Source organism: Drosophila sulfurigaster, chromosome 3 (genome assembly GCF_023558435.1).
Source record: "Drosophila sulfurigaster albostrigata strain 15112-1811.04 chromosome 3, ASM2355843v2, whole genome shotgun sequence".
Taxonomy (NCBI): Eukaryota; Metazoa; Arthropoda; class Insecta; order Diptera; family Drosophilidae; genus Drosophila; species Drosophila sulfurigaster.
In genome coordinates this window covers 21,994,118-22,021,150 of record NC_084883.1, presented here as the reverse complement: position 1 = coordinate 22,021,150, position 27,033 = coordinate 21,994,118, and the positions used below count along the sequence as shown (strand labels likewise).

At 40.4% G+C, this 27,033-nt stretch overlaps 1 protein-coding gene and 1 long non-coding RNA gene across 14 annotated transcripts in view; one reads left to right on the top strand and one right to left on the bottom strand.

Moving 5' to 3' along the window:
- LOC133841468 (pneumococcal serine-rich repeat protein) overlaps window positions 1-27,033 on the top strand; it is a 91,523-nt gene that overhangs the window by 47,257 nt on the left and 17,233 nt on the right. The window lies entirely within an intron of this gene.
- On the bottom strand, window positions 7,755-8,860 carry LOC133845363 (uncharacterized). Its single transcript, XR_009894747.1, has 2 exons — window positions 8,029-8,860; window positions 7,755-7,953 (listed from the first exon to the last, which is right to left on the bottom strand). It is a non-coding gene; the product is annotated as an uncharacterized LOC133845363 (long non-coding RNA).

The following is a 27,033-nucleotide window of genomic DNA, read 5'->3' as shown; positions in this document are numbered from 1 at the left end:
GCTGCAGCAATCGATTCGGGGGGCATTACAGCAACAAGCGATGCTTTTACAGGCTTTTTTGTCATTTCACTTGAATTTCAATTTAGCATTCAATACCGAAAAATTTTGTTGCTGTGCGACAATTTGCCGCAACATGAAAAACCTATTAGTTGGCAATTAAGCGTATCGTGCGCAAAAACCAGTTAGAAGAACTCAAAGTGAATGGCCGCCCCGAGTTCTGGGCACATTAATTTCCCCAGCTGCTGCCAAAGTTCATTACGGGTATCGCTTTATGTGCGCGTAATTCAATCGAGAGTGGCCAGACAGGGTCAAATCAACAAGTAAATCTAAGCGTTTGAACCCATTCCCAAGTCAAAAATAAAGGATGTGCCTCAGCTGTTGTTGGCCAAGACTAATGTTTATAAAATCGAGGGAATGTGCTGTTTTGGTGTTGTCTCTCCGCTTGAACCTTTTTTCGGCTTAATGTCATCTCAAATGCCTTCAATTATTTTCTTGTGCGTTGTGTGACCCCATTTTCAGTGCCTGTCGTCGGTTTATCTTTTTTGTTGTTTTGTGTTTTTTTTTCGACGCGTTTTTCTTGTAACTTTGTAGCCCTAATTTACATGGAGCGTCGACCACGCCCTGTTTTTAGGCCATAGATAAGTCCAACGACAACAACGACGACGACGACGCCAGATTTATATAAATTTGTAGCCGTCGCTCATGGACAGGCAAATCGCTGCAAGGCCCATCAACTGTCTCCGCCTCCGCAACCGCCTTTGACCACCGCAGCAGCAACCACATTAATCACAGAGCAGCGCGCCTTAAGTTATGCAATGGTATTTTTTTTCATTCGAAGCAAACGGAGAGAAAAACAACAACGAAAGATGAATGTCGTACACACAGAGCAAAACAAAAAAAAAAGAAACTTATTAAACAATTTATAAAGTTTGCGTTTTGTGTGCCTTTTATATTTACCGAGCGGGAGGCGGAGGCGTGTCGTGGCATTTGTAGTTGGAGTCAGTCAGCATAACGTTTTCAATTTCATTAAGTTTAAAGTCGTTGCCTGACTGCCTGCCTGACGAACGTGCTTATGCAGAATGCTCATATCCGGTGTTTACATATAAAAATTGATATTTTATGCAAAATATTTATACAGCCAAGCAGGGAGAGGGAGGAGGCCAAAGGAGCAGCAGCCGAGTTGCGTGTGCTGCGACCGAGTGTGTGTGTGCCCAGGTGTGTGCTCGATAATTTTGACAGAGCCCTCGAGTTGGGTGCCAGCAGCAAGAACACGAAGTCTCAGGTGTACTGCAGTCGCACAGCCTGATCCTGGCTATATGCCACGCTTAAGTCCATCTCGTTTTGTGGCTTTGTTTATTCCGCTGCGGCGTGCGTTCGCTTCTTACTGTTGTAGTCCTTTGCTTAGCTGTGTTTTTTGTACCCGTTACCAATAGGGTAAAGGGGTATTTTAACTTTGTGCCAGGAGATGCAACTTTTTCGATACATTAAAATATAGTATTCTCGATCAGCGCCAGCAGCTCAGACGATATAGCCAAATCCGTCTTAGCAATTATTCATGCAATCATTTTGTATAGTAAACAACTGCTGAAACTGTCTGGTATTAATTCCTTTCGTTGACAAGTTGGTGTATATCATACTCAATGGTATATTTTGAATGTAATAGTATATTGATATACCAAATAAATATATTGGCATATTTTTGTAGCTAAAAGCAATTATTTTTTAATGTAGTAGTATATTGATATACCAAATTCGACTCGTGTTGGTATTTAGTATTTTTAGTATAATTCGGTATTTTTTTAACAAAATACTTTTTTTGCATTTAGAACTACATTAATTTACTTTATTTTTGTATGTTTTAGTATTTTTTATATATTAATTTGGAGAATTTTTACATTATACTGTTTTCACAGGGTTTTACTTTGGTTGAAAATTTATTTAGCGGGTATCTCGAAGTTGAGCACATTCGACTGAAGCATTCTTATTTGTTTTTTTTTTTATCCTTTGTCGTGTCGGTTTTTATATGCTTGTTGCCGCCTTGTTTGCCGCATCAGCTATAAATACACACATACATATGCGTAATCCAGCCAGCCTGCTTAGTTCGTCTGTTTGTCTGTCTTTTCGTATGTCTGTCCTGTCTGTGGTTGTCTCGCCTCGACGGTTTAAACAACTACCAAAATGTTTCACTTGATGTTGCTCATTTGTTGCTGCTGCTGCTGTTGTTGATGCTGTTGTGGCCGTTGTAAGTACATGCAATTTGTTAGCCATTTTACACGGCAACTCTTGTCGTTTGCTCCACACACCACACACACACACAGATAAATTCACACGGTTACAGGTACTGTGTGCCACATGAGCTGTATAGAAATTGAATAAAGTTGTGCCATGGAGCTGACAGCGTAAACGAGCGAAAAGTATTATAGCAGGAGAGAAGCAAAGTGAGAGGTCCAACAGCATCATTCAATAAAAAATTAATATGAAAACATTCAATGAGCGTGGCACAAAGGCGCCAAAGCGACCACACACCTTCCCGTCACCTGCTTCCCTTGTCTGTTCCACTGATGAGCCAGCAAACTCGACTTGTGTTCATGTGTGTTAGCGTAAATCAGAGGTAATACGGTTTTATGGACACTGCGAGCCGGAGCATCAAGTTGAACACACATACCATACATACATATAGTATATGTTTTATATATATATTTATGGAGTAGTTTCACCTGCTACGCTAAATGCAGCCAGCAACAATAACAAAGCAACAAAAGCAGGCTAATAAAAACATATATACTCATACGCTCACACATCTTTGTGCCATCTTTTTGCGTGTTTGGTCGTGTCATGTAAGCGGATATGCATGCAACACTCGCTTTTTTCCTTTTGCAGGCGGCATCCGCGCGTTGATTATACTAACTAAACTTGTTTACTTATGCTGCTCGTGTCTGGCGAATGGCGGCGCACCAACACACCAACACCCCAGTTGCCCCCCAGCGGGGAGTTAGCGGCATACTTGCAACGCGCTAAACTTCTCCACCGAAACATTCCCCATTTCCGCATACCAAATGTATGCACTGTTCACTCGATCTCTCTCTCTCTCTCTCTCACTCGCTGGGTGTGTGTAAAGTGCAAATTTCAGCATTACCAAGCACTCGACTCTGCACAATCGACGCCTGTGTAAATTTCGACTTATCCGCACGTTGAGCAAGAGCAATGCAAACAGCTGCTAAGCGACAACTACAACAAATGAAACAGTGAATAAACTCATTGCTGCTGCAACTGCAACAATTGCAACTGCAGCGGAATCCCAACTTAAATCGTGGCTCCATTAGCGATGATTAGGTGCTGTTTATTACAAACAAGCTTTATTCATTTAACTAAAACATCTGGCGAACTTTATTTACAACAATAAATTCCACATTTAACCTCTATAGCAAATTTTCTAATTATTTAGCATGTATTTTTAGCTCCCCAATCTTGACCCAAATTAAACAGCATCTTTAGCTCAATTGCTGCAAATTCTTTGCAAAACATGCAGCAGTCTACTTATAGTGAATTAAAGATATCATTTAAGGTGTAACCAAAAAAATACCTTATACAAAAATACACAGAAACGTAGGAATAGCCAAATACTATATAAATCATTGATCAATAGCTCATTCATTTTGATGATTGATTGCCACAATCTTGAAGATAGAACCGTATTCTTTGCTATCACAATAGTTAACTATAACTATACAGCTTCAATATTTGTAAGCTACAAAAGTGATAACAAAGAAACATTTATGCTATGAAAATGTTTATCACTCTGGCGAAATTCAAAGTGAATAGGATATAAGAATGGACATTTACAAGTGTACATGTTTAAAGAGAAGAAAAGAAAGAGTAGAAGCCAATTTGGTATTTTCTACTTCACAGATTAACTTGGCCCTTAAAATTATGAAATTTGTAGAGGAAATTATATTGGCAAACACCTCATTAATAATAGTTATTATTATATACAAAAAGCAAGCAAACTTTTGTGATTTCATGCTGTCCATGTTCAAAGACAATTTAATATAAAAAATAATCAAAAAATCTTTTAACGACCACGACTATCAATCCTTTACTTACATCGATTCAATACTTAAAAGTCTATTAATATTGAAACTTAATATGTAAAATGCATTTTTTCAAACTGCGCATATTTGAAAACTTTATATCGCTTCCAAATTTGTGATGCAAAAAAATGTGCGATGATAAAACTGCCAACTCATAAATAGCAAACTACATACAACAACAACAAAAAAGGGGGAAGCAAACTTCTAGCTAGAAAAGTGGCGAAATTTGGAAACTAGTTGCGGCTGTAAGCCACAAGCATGTATAGTTGATGTTGTTGCTAACAAGGCTGCTTGGGTTTGGTCGCATGGCGTTTAAGCAATCTCTCTTTAGCTCACTCTCTCCCTCTCGCTCTCATGTACACACATTGTTAGCCAAATAAGTACACATGTATGTATCGATGTAAGTATCTGTGGGTGTGTATGTGTGTGTGTGTGTAAATGCAAACAACGTTCAAATTAATTTTTGCCAGAGCTAAGTAATCCAGACCTGAATGTATGTAGGTACTATATACATAGCTATAGGTACACAGCTCCCAACTGTGCGGCTGCTGATTTAATGGGCCGCCATCAATGTGAAAAGGGAAGATGGCGGGGCTGAGAGCTGTGATAACTGTGAGCATTGAAGATGCATTGAAATCTTGCATTGAATGCAGTAACTGAACGTTTGAATAGCATTGCAATTGCTATTGCTATTGCCATTGCGATGGCGATGGCGCAGGCGATGAGATTGTGCTCGAGTGTGGCCATAAAAAAGTGAACTCTAAAATCGAATCGAGTCGAATCGAAATTGCCACAAAAGCTGGCTGCCTGGTGTAACATTGATTACAGCAGGGGATAGTTTTAAAGCCATAAACTGCAACCATGAAAGAGAGACAGACAGAGAAGAATACAGAGAGAGAGAGGAAAGGTAGAAACAATCTTTTTAGTTGCAGCTACTGGCAGTGAGTTTATATAGAGTAGAGACGAGAGACGAGAACCCAAGCGACTGCTTACTAATTATAGATAAATAAATTATAATTGACTGAGTGACAGCGACACCCACAAAGCGAGTCACTTGGTGGTGCACTGACTAACACAGACACGTGGAGAGGCGCCACGAATAGAGCGAGAGAGCTGTCAATGGCGCGCACAATGAGCTAATTTTAAACAAATATTTATGCAGCAATTAAAACGGTTCAGTTGACTTTAGCGTCGCAATGGCGCCCAGACAACGGTGGATGGATGATGAACAACGATGAGCGAGAAGGACAAGGCACTGAATAATCTGCACAAATCAAATATACATACATAGAAGAACAAAAACTAATATATGTATGCAGATTTGTGAAATATATGCAGTTAAAATTGTGCTGCACAAACATAAAGCCAAAAGAAAATTGCTTGCAATTCAGACCATGAATGATGAATGCTTTTACAAGTTTGTCTTTACTATCTTCGACATTGCCAGCCAGCATCCCATCTTCAACTCTGTCCCTGTCACTGTCTCTGTGTCTGTATCTGTGTTTGTGTCTGTGTCTCAGTCTCAGTCTCAGTCTCAGAGTCTCATTCTCGCATGCGGTTAGTTTTCGACCGCATTCAACTTTTCTGGTAATGCCAATCAAAGTGGCTTCTAGTGCGTGTGGGTGCAAAGTGCAAAAGATGTATTGAGATTTTGCCATTAAGCCATCATACTCGACGAGCAAGAGCAAACTTGGCAATGCCATCGCCAAAGGATCAGCAACATCAGCATGCTTCGAGTAGCTACTTCGAGTAGCAAACCAAGAGAGAGAGCGAGAAAGATAGCAAGGGTAAGAGAGAAGGGTGCAATTGCAAGTCAGCTTAGGCAATGCTAAGTCACTTCATGCCAATGTGTGTGCCTTGTACCCTTATTCAACTATATGAAGTGTCAGAAATGTCTTTGGCTTTTGCTATTGCTGTTGCTGTTGCCTTTGCTGTGACTTGACTTGGCCTGGCAACACTTTTATCTGCTCATCGCTCAACCGCCCTCTCATCTGCCTAATTGAATTCCTTAACGTTTGCCGCTGTCGACTTTTGCCACCTCCTTCTTCTTCTTCTTCTCCTTCTGCTTCTTCATTCCATCGCATGTTGTGTTCAAGGAAATCTCTGCGAATGTTTCCTTTTCCGTTCGAGTGCTGCTGACTGCTGGCTGCTGGCATGTATGCGACATGGGGCATGAAGCACCCACTGCCACTGCCAACACGCTGCCACTTTTACACGGCTGTCATCCGCTGTCCCCCTCCCTCTCTCTCTTTCTCTCTCTCTCACCCTCTCACTCTGCTGTCAAAGAGTGTGCCTAAGTATGTCGATATCGAAGTTTGCCGCCCGCATGCCTTGAATACCATTTTCTAAATGCCTTTTTTAATAACTGTGTCAATTGACAATAGCATATGTAAAAGTGACCGAGTGCTGCGAGTGTGTGCGTGTGTGACAACTATTGCATAATAATTGAGAATGTCGTTTATTAGCTTTTTACAGCAGAGCCTGCAATGTTTGACCAAAAAACTGATTTTAATTAGCAGTTGATCACCAACGCACACCAGGAAATTTGCATTTACTTTAATTAATTGAAACAGCCACAGCTGTCAATTCACACACACACACACACATAGGCACATAAACACATAAACATAAACATATAGTTGAGTATACCTGCTAATTGGTCTAATCGACATCTGGCCACACACGAGTATTAATAATGCATGTTGTGTGTGCCATAATTGGCCAGGACAGCACAGCCAGTCAACATTACTGCGTGTTCTTATTGATTTCCGTTAGCTAAACATGTGACTAATTAATTCAACTTACTGAATTCGATGGTGAATAATTACAACATCGATAAAATTAATTTATTGGTGAAGCTCAATTGACATAGCTTGAGTTTTCGTATGATTAGACAATAGTGTTGTGTAAACTACGTTTTATTTACTTAATAAGTTCGTTCGTTCATTTTTGATCTGTGAACTAGGTCGTTCATTTCGTTCGTTCAACTTTCTTTCCAACGTTGCTCGTCGTTCTTTTTCGTTCGATAACACTTATCGTTCATCGTTCTATGAACGTCCTTTTCGTCCTTTTATGAACGGAAAAGTATTATCCGCATATGCTTAAAGTTTTGAAAGTAAATTTAAATCAAAACTAATTTAGGTTAATATGAGCTCATTAATTAATTTAAGCTGTGACAAAATACAATATGGATTTTAATCAGTTGATTGGCTACTTCAATGCAGTTAATTAATTTTATAAATGTCATAATTTTGCAAATTATGAATAGTTGGGCAGCTGTAGAATTCGCATTACAAATTAGACTTAAATAGTTAGATATTCAGCACTCATAAAGCTAAAATGAACTCGAACTGCATTTAAATCGATCGATTTGATTACAGTTCATTTTCCCATCACATCTTTGAACTGTGTTGCCTTTTGCTTAGTACTTAATTTATAATGCTCTTTAATTCATGTTGCATAGAGGAAGTGCTTAGCAAATGGTCAAATGCTGGCATTCTGCAGGCTGGCGGTATTTGAAACCCGCCAGCAGCTGAGTGGCATCAGGGACAAATTAGGTTTAATCGCATGTCAAATGCCTGACAGTGCCACATGCTATGAATTCTATCTCTCTCTCTCGCTCTCTTTCTGTCTTTCTGTCTGTGTCTCTTTTGGTGTCAGCGGCACCCAAAAGGTCGTTGTTTACTTGCCAAATTGGGAGCGGGACAGCGCGAAACAGTTTTCATTATCATGCCTCGATTGCTGCTGCTGCCGCTGCTTCGCGAGCTCGTTATTTGATGCTTTATTCAAGGCCTTTGATCTTTTATGCGCTATAGTACTCGTATATCTATGCACCGCCAGCTTCCGTCGCCCACTTGCCCACCTAGTACTCAGAGAGTGGGAAAGAATGAAAATTTGCGTTGACAATAGACCTCCCAAAATGCGGCCTTGATATTACCAGACAACAACTGTCCTCATCAGAGATGACGCCCTCGACGTTTGCCTCTATCGCGTATTTCCACGAAACGTGCATTAATCCTATAATAATGCGCTAATCTCACATGGCTAAAAAGCAGATTAAACAAAACTGATTATGTGAAACAACGATGTGAGGCTGATGTTGACAACAACAAGCCGCCGCTACCGTCGCTGCCGCCAAATGAGGCCGTTGTCAAATGCACGCTGACAACGCGTCGTATGCGCGATGTCAGCTGATGCAGATGCTGATGTATTGTACGCTGCTGCTTGATGCTGGCTTTCATCTCGTTCGCTCGCTATTCACCTCTTCACCACATCACTCACTGTCGCTGGCTCGCTCGTTTTTCCGAGCTGTCTCTTTTTCGCTTGCATATGGCTTAGCTGAAGTGCAACACTCAGCGTTTTCTTTTAAATAGTTGACGCTGGAAAAGTGGAAGCTTAATTAACATAAGGGAGCACATTTCGAAAATGCCTCCAAGCCTGCCTCCCTTCTCCTCGGTTCCCTCTTCTCCGCCGCTGCCAATGAGTATGTGCTTGAAAGCTTTTAGCCAACACACACACTCATACACTCACACACGCTTGCAGAGATCATAAAATCTGGCAAAAATGTTTTGCCCCCTTCGCTCGTTGCGTTCGCCATGAAGATTTTCAAGTGCGAATTGTCAAGTGGGCCACCAAATGCAAATGTTGCCAGTTTTTTGTCAACTGTCAATATATATGTGTGCATATGTGTGTGTGTGCGTGCGACAAGGGGAAAACAAAACATTGAAAAAAATAAAAGTGAACTGCGACTTTCACAATAACTGGGCAAAAATGTCAAACTGCTTTATAGAGCAATGTGATTAAAATGACGTCTGCGACAGCAGCACAAACTAGCACAATGTCCTCCAGAGTGTGCAGAGTGCAGGCAGCAAAGCCAGCAAAGCGGAGGAGGAGGAGGAGGAGGACGGACGGCAGGATTCGTTCCATTTCCTTGACCGAAACGCAACCCGAAGCAACGATTTTATTTTTGTTGTTTTTATTTTTGTTCGTTTGTTGTATTTCTTCCCCATTTTTCTCCACATTCCTTATTATTTACGGCCGCCATTGTTTAAGTGTGTGTGTAAGTTGGGGGTGTGCTAGAGTGTGTGTGTGTGTGTGTGTGTGTAAAAATAGCTGGCCATAGAGCCGAGTATAATCGTGACGTCAGCTGATTTTTATCTGCAGCTACAAAAGCAAAACAAAAACAGAAAACAAAAGCAAAGGCTGCGATTACAGGCTATAATAAATGCAGCAAAAGGAAATTTTGTGGGGACTCTCTTCCTCTTCAGCCTCCGCCTCCTCCTTCTTCTTCTTTTTTCTGCTGTTGTTTGTATCTGTCTCGAAAGTATGCTGAACAGCAACAACAACAATAACTATGTGGCAGCAGGAGCAACAGCAAACAGCCGTCAACTTTGCGCCGTGGCATGCCGCACCCCGCTCCCTCCCCCCTCTTCGCTCGCCACGCAACTGAAAACAATCAACTTTTCTTAGTTTTTCGTTGTTGTCGTTGTCGACAAACATTTGCGCGACATGCGCGCAGGAAATCGAGTGTGCAACATTGCCCAAGCTCCCTTTTCCCTTTTCCCCTTTCACATTTTTTTTCCTTCTCTCTGCTTACTGTTTGCCATTGCTCAGGTGGATTGTCGTCCTTGATGCAGCTGCAGCTGCTCTCCATCAGCCAAAGTAAAAAAAGAAAAAGAAACACAGATGGAAATGGGAATGGGGCTCGAGGCTTGAGGGCTTGGGACTGGGAATGAGCAAAAGGGTTTGAGAGGTGGGTTTGCGAGGGGGGGTGAGAGGTGGGTAAAAAGACTGAGCACTATGGCAACATCATCTTCAATCAGTTGGCCTATCATGCCCACTTGGGAGGCCACTTTCGCTACACTTGAACCTTTGTTTATGCAAATCAAAACTGTTGCCCATGGCCCACTTCTTGTGCGCTCTTTGTTGCCATCTTGTCGACTGCATTTTCGACCAGCTCTTTTCATCATCATCATCATCAGCCAGTCAGGCTGCCTTTCTCGATTATCCCCGCTGCCACAATATGAGTGAGTCTGTGTGCCTTAACTACAGCCTCTTTTTTGCCTTGGCTGACTTCCGTCTAACCAAAAAGTGCTGCATACTTTTGTGCGCTACTCAAGGCGACTGTCGCCCAATTTGCTATGCATCGCGCTTAATAGCTGCTTAGTTGTGCACACAAAATGAAATGCATCTATGTGAGTGTGTGTGTGTGTGTCAGTGTGTGTGTGTGTCTGTGTGAGAGATTGCAATTACGCCTTTGTCTCACACAATATGCGCTTTGTGCGCGCTTCTTTTGTGACAGTGAAGTTGACGTTGGGCTTGGGCTTGGAAATTGGACACGAATGCTAAAACTTGACGGTCAAAGGTTCGCTAATTGATGCAGCTGCCGCATGCAATTCACACATATATCGTTTAAGTTGTTTTTAATTAAGTTTTCAAGTGCCAAACAAATAATATATGGAGTCGTATGTGTATCTTAGTTATACTTGTAGTTAGTTGTTTTGACATTGACAAAGGAGCTTAAGACTCGCATTGTCTATTTGTGCGTGTGTACCGTATTTTGAAGCGCCAAGCAATTTAAGTCAACACAATGACTTTGAGTTGAAAAGTCAGAGAAGAAAGTCGAAGAAAGTCGCAGAAAACTTGCTGCTGGCTGCTCACATTTCCCTCTTTAGATTGTTACGGGCTGCTTCACAACTGTTTAACTCAATAAGAGCTGGGCAAATACGAGCACAAGCACGCTCTTTCACGGTCTGCACAAGCCTTCAAAAAGAAAGTTGCGCTCTGCTTGCAGCAGCAGCAGCATCAGCAGCAGCAATTGTAGAAAAAGTAGTAGAAGTAGCTCATGTTTACTTCAGCCACACCCAGCTATTGTAATCGGACGTTCCTTCTGTTAGCTACACGTACAAAGGCAAAAAACTTTGTACTAAGGCAAAAGTTGTATGCACACACACATTTACTCAAAAAAGGGATAGCACTAAGACAATTTTAATATGCATAAATCATGAAAGATTCAACTGGTTCAAAGTCTGCACTTCCGACTACGAGTGTGTGGGTATTTAAATAAAGACTCATTGGGTCGAAGAGTGTCAGTGTCAGTCAGTCAGTGAGTCAGCAAGTCAGTCAGTCACAAGTCAAAAGTCACCACCTTCCGTTGGGTATCTCACATTTCCGCTGCCAGCTAACAATACTCTAGAGTTGCGCCATCGCATTCCAAACTCTCGCTGACATCTGTCAACCGAGGTTTGTCAATTGATCTACACAGTCAAGGGAGCAGAGAACGCTCATAACAATAACAATCTCAGATATAGAAAGAAAAAAAGAACTACAACTACTACTACGATTGAACCTTTCCTCTAATGGTCGATAAAGTTGTTTCGGTGGCTGCCAGCTGCCATTTGGCCGATATCAATTTGTGGTCATCAAAGAGCAACGTCATCACATCAACATCAAGCCCAACATTTCCGTAGCACATGACGATGACGATGACGAGAACGAGAACGATGATGTTGGTTGTCGAGAAGAATGCGGATGCCACTGACAGGTCATCTAATCTGTTGTTTGACCTTTCAAACAGATTTCCGAGCACAACCTGCCGATTGCCGCTGTCGTAATCGTAGTCGTAGTCGTTGACAATTCACTCGATGCACGAGTTTGATGCGTCACCAGGCTGACCGCCTGCGGTTTCATGGAACCACTTTGCAAGCATCCCAGCAACAGCAACACAAAGATAGTGTTGTGTGTATGTGTGTGTGGGTGTGTGGGTGTGTGGGTGGTAATGCAAACATGCTGTTCTATCCAGCTGAGCCAACTTACTGACGCCCCGGAGTGCAAATTACGCATACGCAGCATGCAACAACAACGCAACATGTGCATTTATAGCTGCAAAGTTTTTAATATGTTTTTAGCAACTTTACATACAGAATCAGAAGCACTCACTCCCCCGCACACACTCACACACACACACTCTCAGGTGTGTAAGCTTAAACTCGATTTCGTTGAAATGTTTTGTGCGTTTTTGGCTAAACGTGCCAAAAGTCACGCTACATGGCCTAATGCCATTTGCATATTTATGTGCCGTTTTGCAGCAACGCTCTTGACTCTTGACTCTTGATAAAGGGTAAGTAAGCGGGTAGGCGGGTCCTAGATCCCTTCTTCTGCTTCAACTCGGCTTCAGCTATCCCTTTTTCGGATACAAATTCATTTTATTGTTATGCACAAGCAAATATTGAAATTAGAATACAAATTAAAAAGCTTTTAATGTAAACAGCAGCAGTAAAGGTTCTCTTCTCTCTTCGCTTCTCTTCGCCTCGTATTTTCGGTTTCTGGGCCAAAGTTGGCACTTTTTACCAAGCTAAAAGTGCCACGCCCACATGACGCTGAAGGCATTTCCTGGCATTGTCGTGCCTCAGCACAACAACTGTTGACTTTCGCCTTGAAAGCCTTGGAAATCCAGCAGCCAGCAGCATTTTTGATTTATGTTTTGTTGGTTAACTGACTACGAGAGCATTCCAAAGATGCAAAACCCACACACACAGTATACTTTGCTTTGCTTTGTAGATGGGATGAAAACTGAAACTAAGATTTAACTTAAATGTTGTTGAAACTAGTTGGAAAGTGTTGCAAAAAGTTTGCTACATATGTTCGTAAATTAAGCACAGACATTTATTAATGAAATCATAATTTCAAAACAATAACGAAAAGCTTAAATATTTATAAAAGCAATTCAATTACCAGCAACACATCTATTCGTGATTGATTGATGTACTCTATTTCGACTATTTGTGCTAACATTTATTCACTTTCCATATCTGTCAGACAATCCATTAGTTGACTATTTTTGAACACATCAAGCGACGACCGTGACTAAATCGAAACGTGATGTTTTTATTTTTTCCTGACTATCCGAAGCACTTTAAACAACCGTCCTGCTTCCCATACATTGGAAATGTGAGTTTTGCTTTTTTTGGGCAAAAATGTCATCGACTCATGTTACGGCTACAAATAGCTCGCGTTTTAGCCAGAACTAAAATTGGCATTGCCAAAATGTCGATGTCGATGTCGATGTTGATGGCGTTGTCGAACGTTCTGTATGTTATGCTTTAATTTTGCATTTCACAATTTCATTTTGTGCCAAATGTGCGTTTGGGTATTCTTCGGTAGCTCTGCGTCCTCCAAAACAAACAACAGGCGACCAACCAAACAGGGCCCGAAACGAACTGAATAAACAGGAGTAACCAAACACATACACACTCACACACATACACATAGATATATGCAAGGGACAAAAACGAGAAACTCAAAAAAATAACCGAAAGAAAGAAAAACAATTTTACGTTTTACTTTGTGCCACACGAACAGCTTTTGTGTGTGATATACGACTACGAAAGAGAGACTACCATACATATGTATCCAAAATACTCGTGTGTACTTCGCTGTGTGGGTGTGTGGGTGTGTTTGTGTGTGTGTGTGTGCCCAGTATTTTGACAATCTTTGTTGCAGCAGCCATATTCTCATGACCCAAAATGCGTTCTGTCGATCGACAACAACGCAAAAAAAAAAAAAAAAAAAGAAAACAGTAGAAGAAAAAAGGGCAAGCCTCGGCATCAGGTCAGATAGGGGTCGATTTGGGCTCCGGCTTGGGATTGCGGTCGGGATTGGGATTGGGATTGGGATTCGTAGAGAAAGAGAGAGATAGACAGAGAGTGGGAAAGAGAGAGCTGAATTGCGACTGGGTTTTAGTAATTGTAGCGTGTATTTTGTGTTTGTGTTGAGCCCAGTCTGCTATTCGCCCGCAGCACTTTTTGCGTATAATTATGGCAACATAAACAACAGCATCACAAATACGCACACACACATACACACAGACACACACATCTATGTTGATTGTGGAGTGAATAGGATAGTTGAGGCGTATTCAAGCAGCAGCTGGTTGATTTGCTGTTGCTTGTTTTTCCCGTTCTCGTTCTCATCATCGTCATGTGCGTGTTAATGGATTTTGCCACGTTCTTTTTTTCTTGTTACACTTGCATAATTGAAAATTAATTATTTACAAATTGTTAAATTGCCAGAGAGACTCATAATGAGTCAAATATATATATCTCTACTACTATTTTTATTTTTTTTTCGATGGCAGGTTATAAATCAAAAGCTGCTTCAATAGTTGAAAGCCACTCAAGCAAACTGTTAAAGCTGGCTGAACAGGCAATTGAGTTTCAGTTTCTGTTTGATTTGCCTTGGCAATTCATTCATTCACTTGCCGCCTTGCTACAAATTGATTGATTAATTCAATAAAGCGCTGATAACATTCCTCACTACACGTACAACTTGATCCTGTCGGGCCTCCCCAGGCGAAAGGGCAAATAAACTGCAGCCACTCTGAGCTCCCTTCCTTTTGGCACGCGCACCTGCAACAAGCCTCCAACGCAAGGCAAGGCAAGGCAAGTCAGGGCAAATAAACAAACAAATCTGAGAGAAGGAGCAAAAATGAAATGAATATCCATTTCAAAGATTGCCTGTTATGCAATGCAGAGCGCGAGCGGCGGGGAGGAGGTGGAGTGTGAGAGTACTTTGGATGATTAGAGTAATGCACTAGCCATGATATATATGATGCTAGAGAGTATAGTTGTGTAGTAAGTATTAACAGCAAAAGTCAATTTGAGTGCAACAGCAATGCAATAAACAAGTCAAGTGAGCGATACACACTCTCTTCTCTCTCTTTCTCTCCGTTGGCTGGCATCCTGCTGTCACAACACAAAAATGAGAAATTCTCGTAACTGGCAAGTGTCAATATGTCACATATCCACAGAGCAAAAGACTGAGAGATGCGGGAGTGCGAGTCTTTAATTTGCTTGCGCCACCAGATACGATAACAATAACCATAACCATAACTGTATCCATAACTCGCTCACTCAGGCATCGTCAAACGCGCCTCTTCCATGCCCAGAGCTTTCGTCAGTCTATCGAGAATGAAAAATGCCAACCGAATTGATATGGATGCAAATGAAAAATGTCAACTATTTGCGCGTGGCAAACGAAACAACCTTCCAGTTGAAATATGAAACAAGTAAGAAAACTATAGTCGAGTGAGCTCGACTGTGAGATACCTGCTACCCAATTGGAATAAAAGTTTTATTGATATAGTACTGCATTCAAAATAAGTATATTTTAGAGTGCAATATATACAAGATTGTCAATCAAAGGCTATATTTAGTATATTAATATAGTACATCATCAAAAAATATACCATAAGATGCAAAATGTACCAGATTATCAATCAAAGCAGCTGACAAGTGCTGTCGAATAAAAAGTATAACTCTATCCCTTGCAGTTTTTGAGATCTATGTAGGTATTCATGCGAACAGACACACAGACGGAAATGGCTATATCGTATCGGCTGTTGACATCTCATTCATCATGTTATATACATTTCATGAACGCACAAAGTTATAATACCCTTCAATCCTAGGGTAGCGGGTATAAAAACTATTTCGAATACTACTCCATGGAGCATGCATGCATTTACTGTTAGTATTCGAGCACTCGCAGTGTGTGTATGTTTATTTATTCATTACAAGTAATATGCGCGTCCCCTTCTTCATCCGCTGAGCTGAGCTCTGTGTGTAATACGAATATTTTTTACATTTTATATGCATGTCATTTGGCAATGTGCATTTTTAAAAATATATATTTACGGCACGTAGTTGTGCTGTCGAGAAGTGCAAATATGATTAAAACTAAGACCAGGTGGCATGTCAGGTAAGATTGACTGGACAGACACGCACACACACATACAAACACACACACATAGATAGACAACACACAAACTCTATTAGCATGGCAACTCGCCCAACCGTACGTATACGTAATTACGTAAAGAGCATAACTAATACGTTGCTTAGTTAATGAAAAGTTTCCCATAAAGCACATGTACATAACTTTATCTGACTTTTGTGACTAAGCTGGAGCTAAGCACCTTTTGCACAACACAACACAACACAACGCAACATAACACGAAACAGCAAACAGCTAGAACAACAACTGCAACTAAAGCGAAAAAGTCGAAAGTTTTTAAGTTTGTTACGATAACAAGCATTGTTGCAAAACTGTTCCATGTTGAGTAATCTTATATTAGAAAATACAGCTATGTTAATAGTATGTTATGTCGTTTTTATTCAAAGGATTTACATGGAATTCAATGCTTAAAACATGAATGTGAAATGTTAAATTTGGTGAATTCAATGCTGAAAGTTATTCCATCTTCTGATATCGTATCTGTTATTTGTATTTACCTATCGAAATATGCTGCAATGGAGACACTCACTGAAGCATTGGCAACGCAATCCCGAACTCGTCAAAGAGCACAGATATAACACATAGTATTCCGAGTATTACACAGGTTATTCATGTGACCGTAACACATGTGTTTGTGCAGTACAAACACATACAATATCTGGCGATTGGTCAGATTGGATTGGGGGAAAATTTAAGCAGCAAACATTTCAACATGGATTGCATTTCGGTACCTGTAAATTACGAGACGAATGTGCCAATTAATCATACGCTCAGTATGTCCAACTGTGGCAAGGCCGCACACACACACTCTCACAACGACGATGGGAAAAACATTTCATAAATACGAATCAAAATGTTGCGCAAAGAATTCATGCTGTCATGTTTTTGAATGATTTTCACAGTCGTCGTGTTTGTGTTTCTGTTTGTGTGTGTGTTAACTCTGTTATTTCTGTGCGTGTGTTTGCTTCATTTGTCTTTGTTATTCGCACAACAAAAACATTTAATAAAAATAATTTGCATTTCACTCCCGGCAAATGGGTTTATCAATTATGCAACTATTTAAGAACCGCATTGCAAAATGCAATATTAAAATTGCATACATTATCCACCCTTTGCTTATTTTGTTTTTAATTGCATCGCAAGGACAACAGGTGAAATGCAGACAGCAAAAGAAATATTGGTGGCACATTGTGGTTTTTTTTATAGCTCATTTTAATAATAACAGCAATTGGATTGTGTCGGGTCAACAGATGATTTGCATTCTTGCCCAACAAATTGAATGTAAACAGACTAGAGAGAATGTCTCCCAATCTCGTTCTCATGCTCTGCGGTGTATTCAGCATTCAGTTTGGACAGGTGCAGGTCTCGGGTCACAGAAATTCATGAATTTTAAAACTCAGTGTGTTGTCAACGTTGTGCCATTTGTGGCGAGGCATTGGCCAGACAGTGTGCCTCACTGTAGTTGCACATTAATATGCTGCCAGTCACACACACACACACACACATCCACATCTACACACAATCTACACTCGTTGTCTGGTGGCTAACACTCGCATAGATTGACAACTGTGCTAATTTTCAACTCGAATGTAATTTGCACTCAAATTACATTTCCAACTTGCCGCTCAGATTACATTTGACCATCATTCATCCATCCTCAGTTCTCTCAGTTCTCTCTCGTTCTTAGCCGACAACAACGGCAAACATGTTTGTGACGAAATTGTATTACCAATTCCAATTTATTTGCCGTTTAACTGTTGCCAATTTTAACGCAGCATTTGAGATGCAGGACATGTGCCTCAGACCCCGTCCATGTAGCTGGCTGGCTGGGTGGCTAATTTAGACCATATGATAGATAATATTGATGGTGCGCTTGATTGACGCTCACTTGATGGTCGATTTGGTCGATTTACAGCCAATGATAGCTTCTGGTCCGATGGACAAAGCAAGCACACAAAAACGATTTGGCAAGCGAATTTCTTTGTACTCAAATTGCAGCTAAAGCCAAATATTTGCATTTCTAATTATGCTGGCAATGTGATTATGAGAATTCAATTATTCAGAAAATGTTTTCATTAGATGCATAAAACAACATTAGCATTTTAATCGAGCGGCAGGTGCCGAGTAGCAATTATAATGGGCAGCAGCTAAATAATGAGCAAACATTTTAATTAGTGTCGCTGAGACATTTAATAGAAATCAATTAAACCATTTCAATGAATTCATAGAGATTTTGTTCATGCTCGTCTGCTGCTATCGCATATGGTAATCCCTTTTGACGAGCTGCAAACTATTCCAGCATGTTCATAATCAGCTTACGTATGCAAAAGGAATAAGCGAGCAGTGAAGCATTTGAAGCTATCAGCTAACAATAGCGCATAGAGCATAGCGCATAGAACGTGCACAGTGTACCAAAAAAATATTACGTATACGCAGCGTATTATTTTATCTATGCGACTTTTTTGCTGTTGCTGCTGCTTCATTTTTATGCGCGTTCGTTGGCTCCCCTGTCGTGTTGACAAACTGCAAGCGGATGTCAGTAGGCGTTCCGCATCATTGCCATATATCCTGGCTGGCTAAAGGTATCTCCTCGCTGGCTAGATAGCTAGCGAATGAGTGAAAGCGGGGGAGCGTGGCAGCGGGGCAGCGGGAGCTGGCAACAAAATGAACATGCGCATGTATGATAGAGCGCTCAACTGGCAATGACGACACTTGAAATTGTTTCGCATGTTCCGTTTGGCCGCTGTGTAGAATGGAGTGGCGTGGAGTGGAGTGGAGATCAGCCAAGTGCCATGTGCCCAGCGTCGTGGCAGCGAACAGGACGCATTCGTCAAAATGCTGGGACATTCATCACGTCATTCACGTCAACGTCACCATCACTGGCATCACTGGCATCACCGGCAGCAGCAGCAGCAGTTGGAGGAACAGCAGCTATCATCCATTCCATTGCCGTCAACATTTAGAAGGCGCTTACTTTAAGTACTCATCTTTTTGAAGTATGAATGCGAATGTCAACGCATGTGAGTGCGAGTGCTTGGAGACAATTTCCACTCTCTTTTTCTAACAAGATTAATTAGCCGAAACTGTAGCTTTAAGTGTAACCTTAGTTTTCTACAACACGAACGTCATCATCAGCAACTCATAATGATGATGATGTTGCTGCTTACTTGCTTGCTTGCTCGACTGCTTCATGTTGAACGCAAAGCAAACACCTGAGATTTCCGTTTCCGCTGGGACACGGCATGTTGTTTCTACTGTCACTGCTACCTGCCTGCCTGCCTCTCGCTTCCCTCTGACCCCCTCTGGCTGCTTTTTGTCTTGCGCGCTTTTTGTGTTCCGCTTTTCGCTTTGCGCTTGTTGTTTTTCGCTCTCTTGTATTTTGTGCTGCGTTTCCTGTTGCCTTGCCAATATCCGCCAACGGTTTACCTTTTGCTGTTTCAATACATCAACCGTGCTGCCCCACCCTCTGCCTCTGCCTTGGCCTCCGTCTCCACCTCTGCCCTCTTGGCTGCCAGCTTGGCCTAATTTATTTATGTTGTCAAATTATACGACATAAATGAATCAATGGACCCAAATATCAATTGCTAAAGTCATGTGCCGTTGTCCTGCCAAGGACACACACACAAACATACCCACACACACATACACACACAAACCACTGATTGCGGCTGGCATTTTCAATTTTTGTACCACAGCTGCTGCTGACTTATTATGAAAAATTGTGCATTGATTAATGCCAGGCAACGCAACCGGGCGTGGCAGGTAATCGCAATATATGGCACACACACTCTCTCGATACACACACACACACATACACACATGCCCATGTACGTGCTGATTGCAATTGGTTCGCTGCGCTTATTGCAGTTGGCATTTAATCAGCTGCAGAGGCCGAAACAATAGAAGGCGGGGCAGAGGGCGGAAACAGAGAACAGAGCACGAAGCAAACTAACGGCAGAGAGTGGACGAAATTGCCAAATTCTCGAACACATAAATCAATTAATTGAAACTGTCAGGTTACATTGTAAACATAAACATAAACACTAAGACAAACACAAGCAAGCAAACGACAACAGCGACACACACACACACAAATCTTGATCAATCTAGTTTGGGTTTGGGGACAGCGCGCATGGAACTCCGCCAAAGTTGCCACGCATGTGGCATGTGGCATGTGGGCAACGAGTGCAAGCCAAAATAGACAGCAAACAGATATATACAGATATATGTATCTGGCAAGTTTCGCAGCTGGCTCTTTCCTGACTGTTTTCTGTCTTTTCCCCCTCGATACAACACACAAATATAATGCGCTGCGGTAAAATAAACTCGTGGCGAACTCTCAAAATACCATATATATTAGACTATATATGCCATATTGGCAATGACAGGCCCTTTTTGTCTTTTTTCGTTGTGTGTCCTTTGCTGAGCTTTCCTGTTGTGCTACGTCATTTAATGAAGCATTCGCATTGTTATTCACTTCCACTCTCAATGCCAAAATAATGACTCCCATGCGTTTGCCTCCATCTCACATTCTACAGGGTTATATGTATATATAGATACACATGCTGAGGCCCTGCACGTATCTGAATATGTCTTTTGTCTCTGCCAAGCAAATTAGGGATACTATGTCAAATTTATGCAAATTGTAACTCAAATGCTGCTAATGTGCATTCTATATTAGTTTGATCAAAAAGTAGCTTTTAGCCCAGATTTATTAGCATTCAACTTGCAAACTTTAAAGGGCGTCAACACAGTATCTTTTTGTGTATTAATTAGCAAATTGTTGAGCGTAATTTTACTTCGATTTCAGAAAGGATTTGTTTATACACATAGTAAATACTATAGTTGATCAGTTTGGCCGTTTATTGGCTTTTATAATTTATAAAATAGGTTTAATAATAATCATCATTCCGAAATTGAAATTGTGAAAGAAGAACATTTGTTAGCTTTGTTCATTGGCAAAAAATATTAAATTTCTATTCGTAAATTTAAATTTTATTATATATTAAATTTTTCCAATAACCTATTTTATATATTAAAGAGCTTGAAATTGCGATTGAAATCAAAGAAAAGTGCAGCTTTATTTTTTTAAATTTATTTAAATCATTGTTTTTTAACTGTTAGTAATAATTATAAATAAGATATAACGATAATTTCAGTACTCTTTCGATACCGAGCTTGAGTCGCCGCAAAATGAAACATTTTTTCTTTGAAATGCAATCTTTTAAAGTGTCTATCACTATTATGATCACAGGGTATTATACTCCTTGTATACAGGACATCTCAGCAGTCTCAAATGCTTGTTCATTCAAATAACACAAATCTCTGTGGCCAAAATTGAGTGCGTCTGCATATTTATATGCTCAAATGGCTATCAAGTCTAATTGAAAGCGGTATTAAACAACAATTTGGCATAATCCATTTGGATTTCGGAGCATGCAGTATAAACATAAACATCACGGAAAAGTTAACGGAAATGTGCAAACAGCAGAGAAAGACAACGACGACAACGACGAGGACGAGGACAGAGAACGACAATAAGACAAACAATTATATAAACAGAAGCACGCTCAGAGCCATAAACAAGAATACAGTCAATACAAGCAGACACTGGAGACAGCAACAGAAAGAGAGTGAGATAGAAAGGGGAGAGAGAGTCATGAGCCTGCAGCTGATAAAGCAGCTGTCGAGGCAAGTTTGTGGTTTTCTGCTGTTTCTTCGAAATGTTGTTTGCACAATATGTATCTGGTCAAATGAAAGTTTATGCCATGGCTTTCATTACCCAACCAGTGAGCAGTGACCAGGCGATAAGTGAAATAAAATGAGCTTCGGCTTAAGTTTAGCTCCAAGAAGGAGACGACCTCATTCCATGCTCAGTTCAGCTCGGCAGTTAAGCAGCTTGTGGTCCTGTAAATTCATTTAGCAAACTGACTAAGAATGCTTGCGCTCATTTTGCTTGCCAAACTTTTGAGATTTACTCTCAGTTCAAAAAAAAAAAACTTGCCCTGGCCAGCACAGCTCGACAATCCATCAAAAATGCACCCGGACCCACGAAGGTGGATGGTTGCCTCCTCTACACCTCACTCGGTGCCTCTCGGTGCCTCGGTGTTGCGCACAGTCGGTTCTACGAATGCTTTTGTGCGAATACTACAAAAATGTTGAAAAACTTTTCTTCTCTCTCTTTTTTTATTTTGCACAAAATGACAGCGAGCTGCAAACAAAATACAAAACGAAACGAAACGAAACAGCGTGTAAGAATGTAAAAGTGTGTGAGTATAAATTGTTGTCAAACTGTATCCAAAACATTTCAAGACGTTGAATTCAAGTTGTGAAACTTTTGCCCAGTTATTTAATTGAATTTACCACCCGAAGGCGTCATAGTTCCGTTCCGTTCCGTTCTCCTTCCTCCTTCCCCCTGCACACTCATTTTACAGTTTGTATTTGCTACGCTTAGATTTGTCCTTGCCACATTCCTCTCGTTCGCTCGCTCGCTCGCCGCAACAGCCATCGTTTGTAGCATGTTGCAGAAAATAATGTGGCCACAGCTTTTTGAACTGCACTTTCGGCTGTGCTCGAAAGTTTCAATGAGTGTTTATTAAAGAGCTAAGCGCACTTAATAAGCTTATGGACAGGGCGTGGCCCTGAGCAATATACAGTTAGCTCTCCGCTGCTGCTGCTGTTCAGTGCACTGTGCAGTGAAGCGCACAAAAATGTTCGCCATTCACAAAACAATTCAAATTAAATGGAAACTCACAAATGCCTCAGACGCTGCTTTGCTGTGTGTTGGCTGTGCCTCTGACAGCAGCAGCAGCAAAGCAGCAACAAAGCAGCAGGGAATGTGTTTTTAAAATAATATTGCATAACTGCAGGCGCAGCTAAAGAAATTGCCAAGAGTGGTTTAGCTCCGACTGTGAGTTTGTGTGTGTGTTTGTGTGTGCAAGCATTTTAATTGTGCAAACATCAGCTAAAGAACAACAAAAATCGAGCATGTCAAGCATTCCGTGTGAGAATTTTTGAAGACCATCTCTTTGGCATTTAATCGGATTGCGAAGCGAGAGTGTGCAAATCAAATAGTTCCATTAAGAGAGACCTTCAGCCAGAGCCACACTCGCACACGTACATACATTTATATGCGTGGATTTAATAATATTAAATGGCGACGACTGCCGCAACCTTCACTTCACCACTTACCATAATGGCGGTTGTGGTGCGGTGAACTTTTGGGTTTTGCCGTTAAACGCAATTAATTGCTTACACTTCACACGAAACAGAAACCGAAACAGTCAGCCAGGAAGCTGACAGAGAGAGAGAGATGCCTTCAGCCAACAGTCGACAGCCGTCAGCAGTTAACAGTGAACAGTGAACAGTCAACAATCATCGAGGTCTGACTATTCGTGCGTTTAATGCCACTTTCACTGTGAAACCGATGCGGATTGAGTTTCAGCACAAACCCATTCCCAGACCTCCACACACACACACACACTTTGCTACAGGGTTCAAAAGACAAAGAGAGAGAGAGAGAGACAAATGCAGAGACAGAGATAGAGATAGAGACTGAGGAAGGGCGCCCCCAATCCCCAAATGGCCAATGCGATGGGGGAGACGGACTTAATTACGCACGTATGACTGTTTAAATTGGGTTTGCTGTCGGTTCGAAATGTTAGTTTTATGTTAATTAACCATTGTTTATGCCAATTAAGGCGTCTGCCTCCTCTCCACAATGAGATATGCTTCAAGTACTCATTCTACCCATGTAGATATGCAGCACCAGAACAAATAGTCTGTCAGCAGATTCTCTCTACCATCTACCATGGCGATAGAACACTTAAAACACACACCAACACACACACACACACACACACACACACAGGGTAGACATCTTTTTTACGGCACACAGAAACCGCATTTGATGACATACTCATTTGCAATCTTGCTGATGCTTGTGGATTTTGATGGCGAAGCACGCACATCAAACACAATTTTAAAGTCGACCCACATTATCGATGCGAACATTTTAAATTAGGAAGCTGAGATTTCACCACAACACGCAATTAAAGTATCAGCTTGTTTAATTTCCATAGTAATGCTTCAACTTAGATTGTATTGGGAATAAACACGACTTATGTCTCTAAAAATATATAAATCTAAAAAAAAATATTTTATATTTTTTAGTAACAATGAATTGACAAATAAATTAGAACCATAAATAAACAAAACATATAAGTGAAACAAAATAAATAGATAAATAATAAACAATACTAATACTCATAAAAAATAAATAATTTGAAAAACCATAAAAATTGTGCAAAGTGAAAACTGACAATTTGATAACTGAAACAATGCAATTTCACATTTAGAGTCTATCAAGTTCAATTTCCATAGCAATGGAAAATAAACACGACTATTGCTTATAAAAATACATAAAATAAATTCTACAAGACAGGTGATAAATACTGAGCGGACAGAAGAAAGTAAAAACATACAAAGAAACAAAATATATAAATTGAAAATAAATAAAGCTACAAATATTCTTTAAGGAAAATCGTTTTATAATTGTGTAAAATATTATTTAGAATAAAATAAAGTAATATTACAAAATATATAAAAAGATAAAATAATATAAGGAAATACATTTTGTAATTTTATAAAAAAAAAATAACTTATAGTAAAATAAAATTGTGAGGGGTGATGGCTTTTACTTTAATGGAATGACTAGCAGAAATAAGAAAATGAATGAGAATAATTAAGTATCAGCTAAGAGCTTACTACGATAATTCTCTTTTGCCATTTACAATAAGTTCGCAGTCTACTTAACATTTTGATTTCGGTTAAAATTCACTTTCCCAATTCAATTTCAACTCAAGGCTCAACATTAACATAACAAGTCTAATCCCACTTCATAATTGTGTGCTCATGATTGTGCCTTTCCAAATGTGTGACAAGTCAGAATAATGTGCTGGAAACGAATATGAAATACGCTTTCAACTCGTATAATTTATTGCGTATTTATAAAGTGTAATTATATATTTCGCCAAGACTTATAATTTTTAGACTCATATTACATTTATGAGAAAGCTATTAATATAAAAATCTAAATTGTTTTTTCTCAAAATCTTGTCATAAACTTTGGCTGTAACCCACAATAGCATAGATAAAGATTGTTGTTTTATAAACTTTGATTTCGTATGTCTTACACAAAGCATAACATGTCAATAAACACATTTTTAACCCACAAAAGCATAGATAAAGATTGTTGTTTTATAATCTTTGGTATCGTATGTCTTATACAAAGCATAATATGTCAATAAACACATTTTTAACCCACAAAAGCATAGATAAAGATTGGAGTTTTATAATCTTTGGTATCGTATGTCTTCCACAAGGCATAACATGTCAATAAACTCTTTGGCTCTTTGATGTCATTCTTACAATAACCGGCAACAAGTGTATCTAACTGAAATGTAGAAGCTGCTGTTTAAATCATAGTTTAACATATGGAAATGGAAGTGTGCTTCCCCTCTCCCCCCCTTTTTACTTCAAACAGCCATCTCTGTGCCAACCTACGATTCGTTCCCATATACGATGGCTCAAGCATATCACAAGCAAATCGGATTTGTGTGGCTCGTGGCCCAGTAATTCGTTCACATGCTGGGAATTACACTTAATTCGTATCAGATTTGATATGCTGAGAAATTTGACAAGTGTGGCTGCTGCTTCTCTTGCTGTTGCTGTTACTGTTGCTGTGTTGCGTCTGCTGTTGAATTTCAATCTGAAACTGAAGCTAAGGCTAAAGCAGACACAGTCATAGAGACATTGAAACTGAAACAGAAACAGAAACAGAATTCTCAAACGAGTCCAAAGTAAAGCTTCATTTGGTTGTGTTCCAGTCTCTGGGCAAAGACAAAGGACACAAGCTCGTAGCCACGGCAATGATAATATCCTCGTCAGGATCTGCGCCTCCAAACTCTGCACACATTCTCTACTTTTCTCTCGCTCTCTCTTTGTCTGTCTCTCTTTCCCGCTTTCTCTTAGAGCTGCCAGTGGCAGACGCTGTCATATACACATGCGATTCCCTATTGTACTCTTCATTGTTTCTTTTGCTGCTGCATGCAAGAGTATGTGTGTATGAGTATGTGTGTGTGTAATGTATGTGTATGTATATAATACGCTCTCACAGCTGCTTTATATACGGCCGCCACATTTCATTTCACTTAAGCTCTTTTAAACATATTTAAAGTACGTGATGTTAAATGTCTTCTGAGCATTTCGCCTCACTCACACACCCGCATAGACTCTCTGCTTAGGGTTTTTCTCTCAGTGTATGTGTGTGTGTGTGTGTGTGGGTGGAAAAGCTGGTTTCATTCTTTACCTTTTGCATAAGCAAATTTTAATATGTTTAACTCGTTTTGGGGCGGGCACGAGCAAGTTTCAAGTCGCAGAGCGTTAATTTTTGAACAGCTTCCCTCTCCGACTTTACTCACTGTATATATATGTATGTGTGTGTGTGTGTGTGTGTGTGTGTGTGTGTGTGTGTGTGTGTGTGTGTGTGGCCTAGGCACATAAATGTCAACTGGCGCACTCATCCATCAATGAGCTTTGAAAAATTAACACTGTGAGTGACAGTAGCAAAGGACTAGCAGTCCTCACTCCATCAACAGCAGCAGCAGCAGCAGCAGCCATGATGTGGACTACGACTGTGGCCTGTCGCTTTAAATTATGCAAAACGTTACAATTCCCCGGCTCAAAGGTATTGCGAAATGATGAATTGTGTTGCCAAAGAGTTAGTGGCATTCAGTATCCACCATCCGCCGTTTACCGCTTCTCTCTCTCTCCTCGTTCCTCGTTCCTCACTCCTAAATGGGCGTGCTCTGAAATGGCCTGGACAAACAAAGTTTGGCAGCCAAATAGATTAAATTCGATTAACTCACATCGCACGCTACGTGACCAAGTGCTCAACCGGGAATTGAGCCATCGTCTCTGCCACACAGCTATAAAGTGTACATCAAACATAAATAAACCAAACTACACTAAAAATGAAAATGAAACTAAGGTTAAACTACGGCTTAATAAGATTACAAGCTCAAATTGTTATTTTTTGTTTGAAATATGAAAAAAGTTTCGTAATCTGATTACTAACAAAAAATATAAA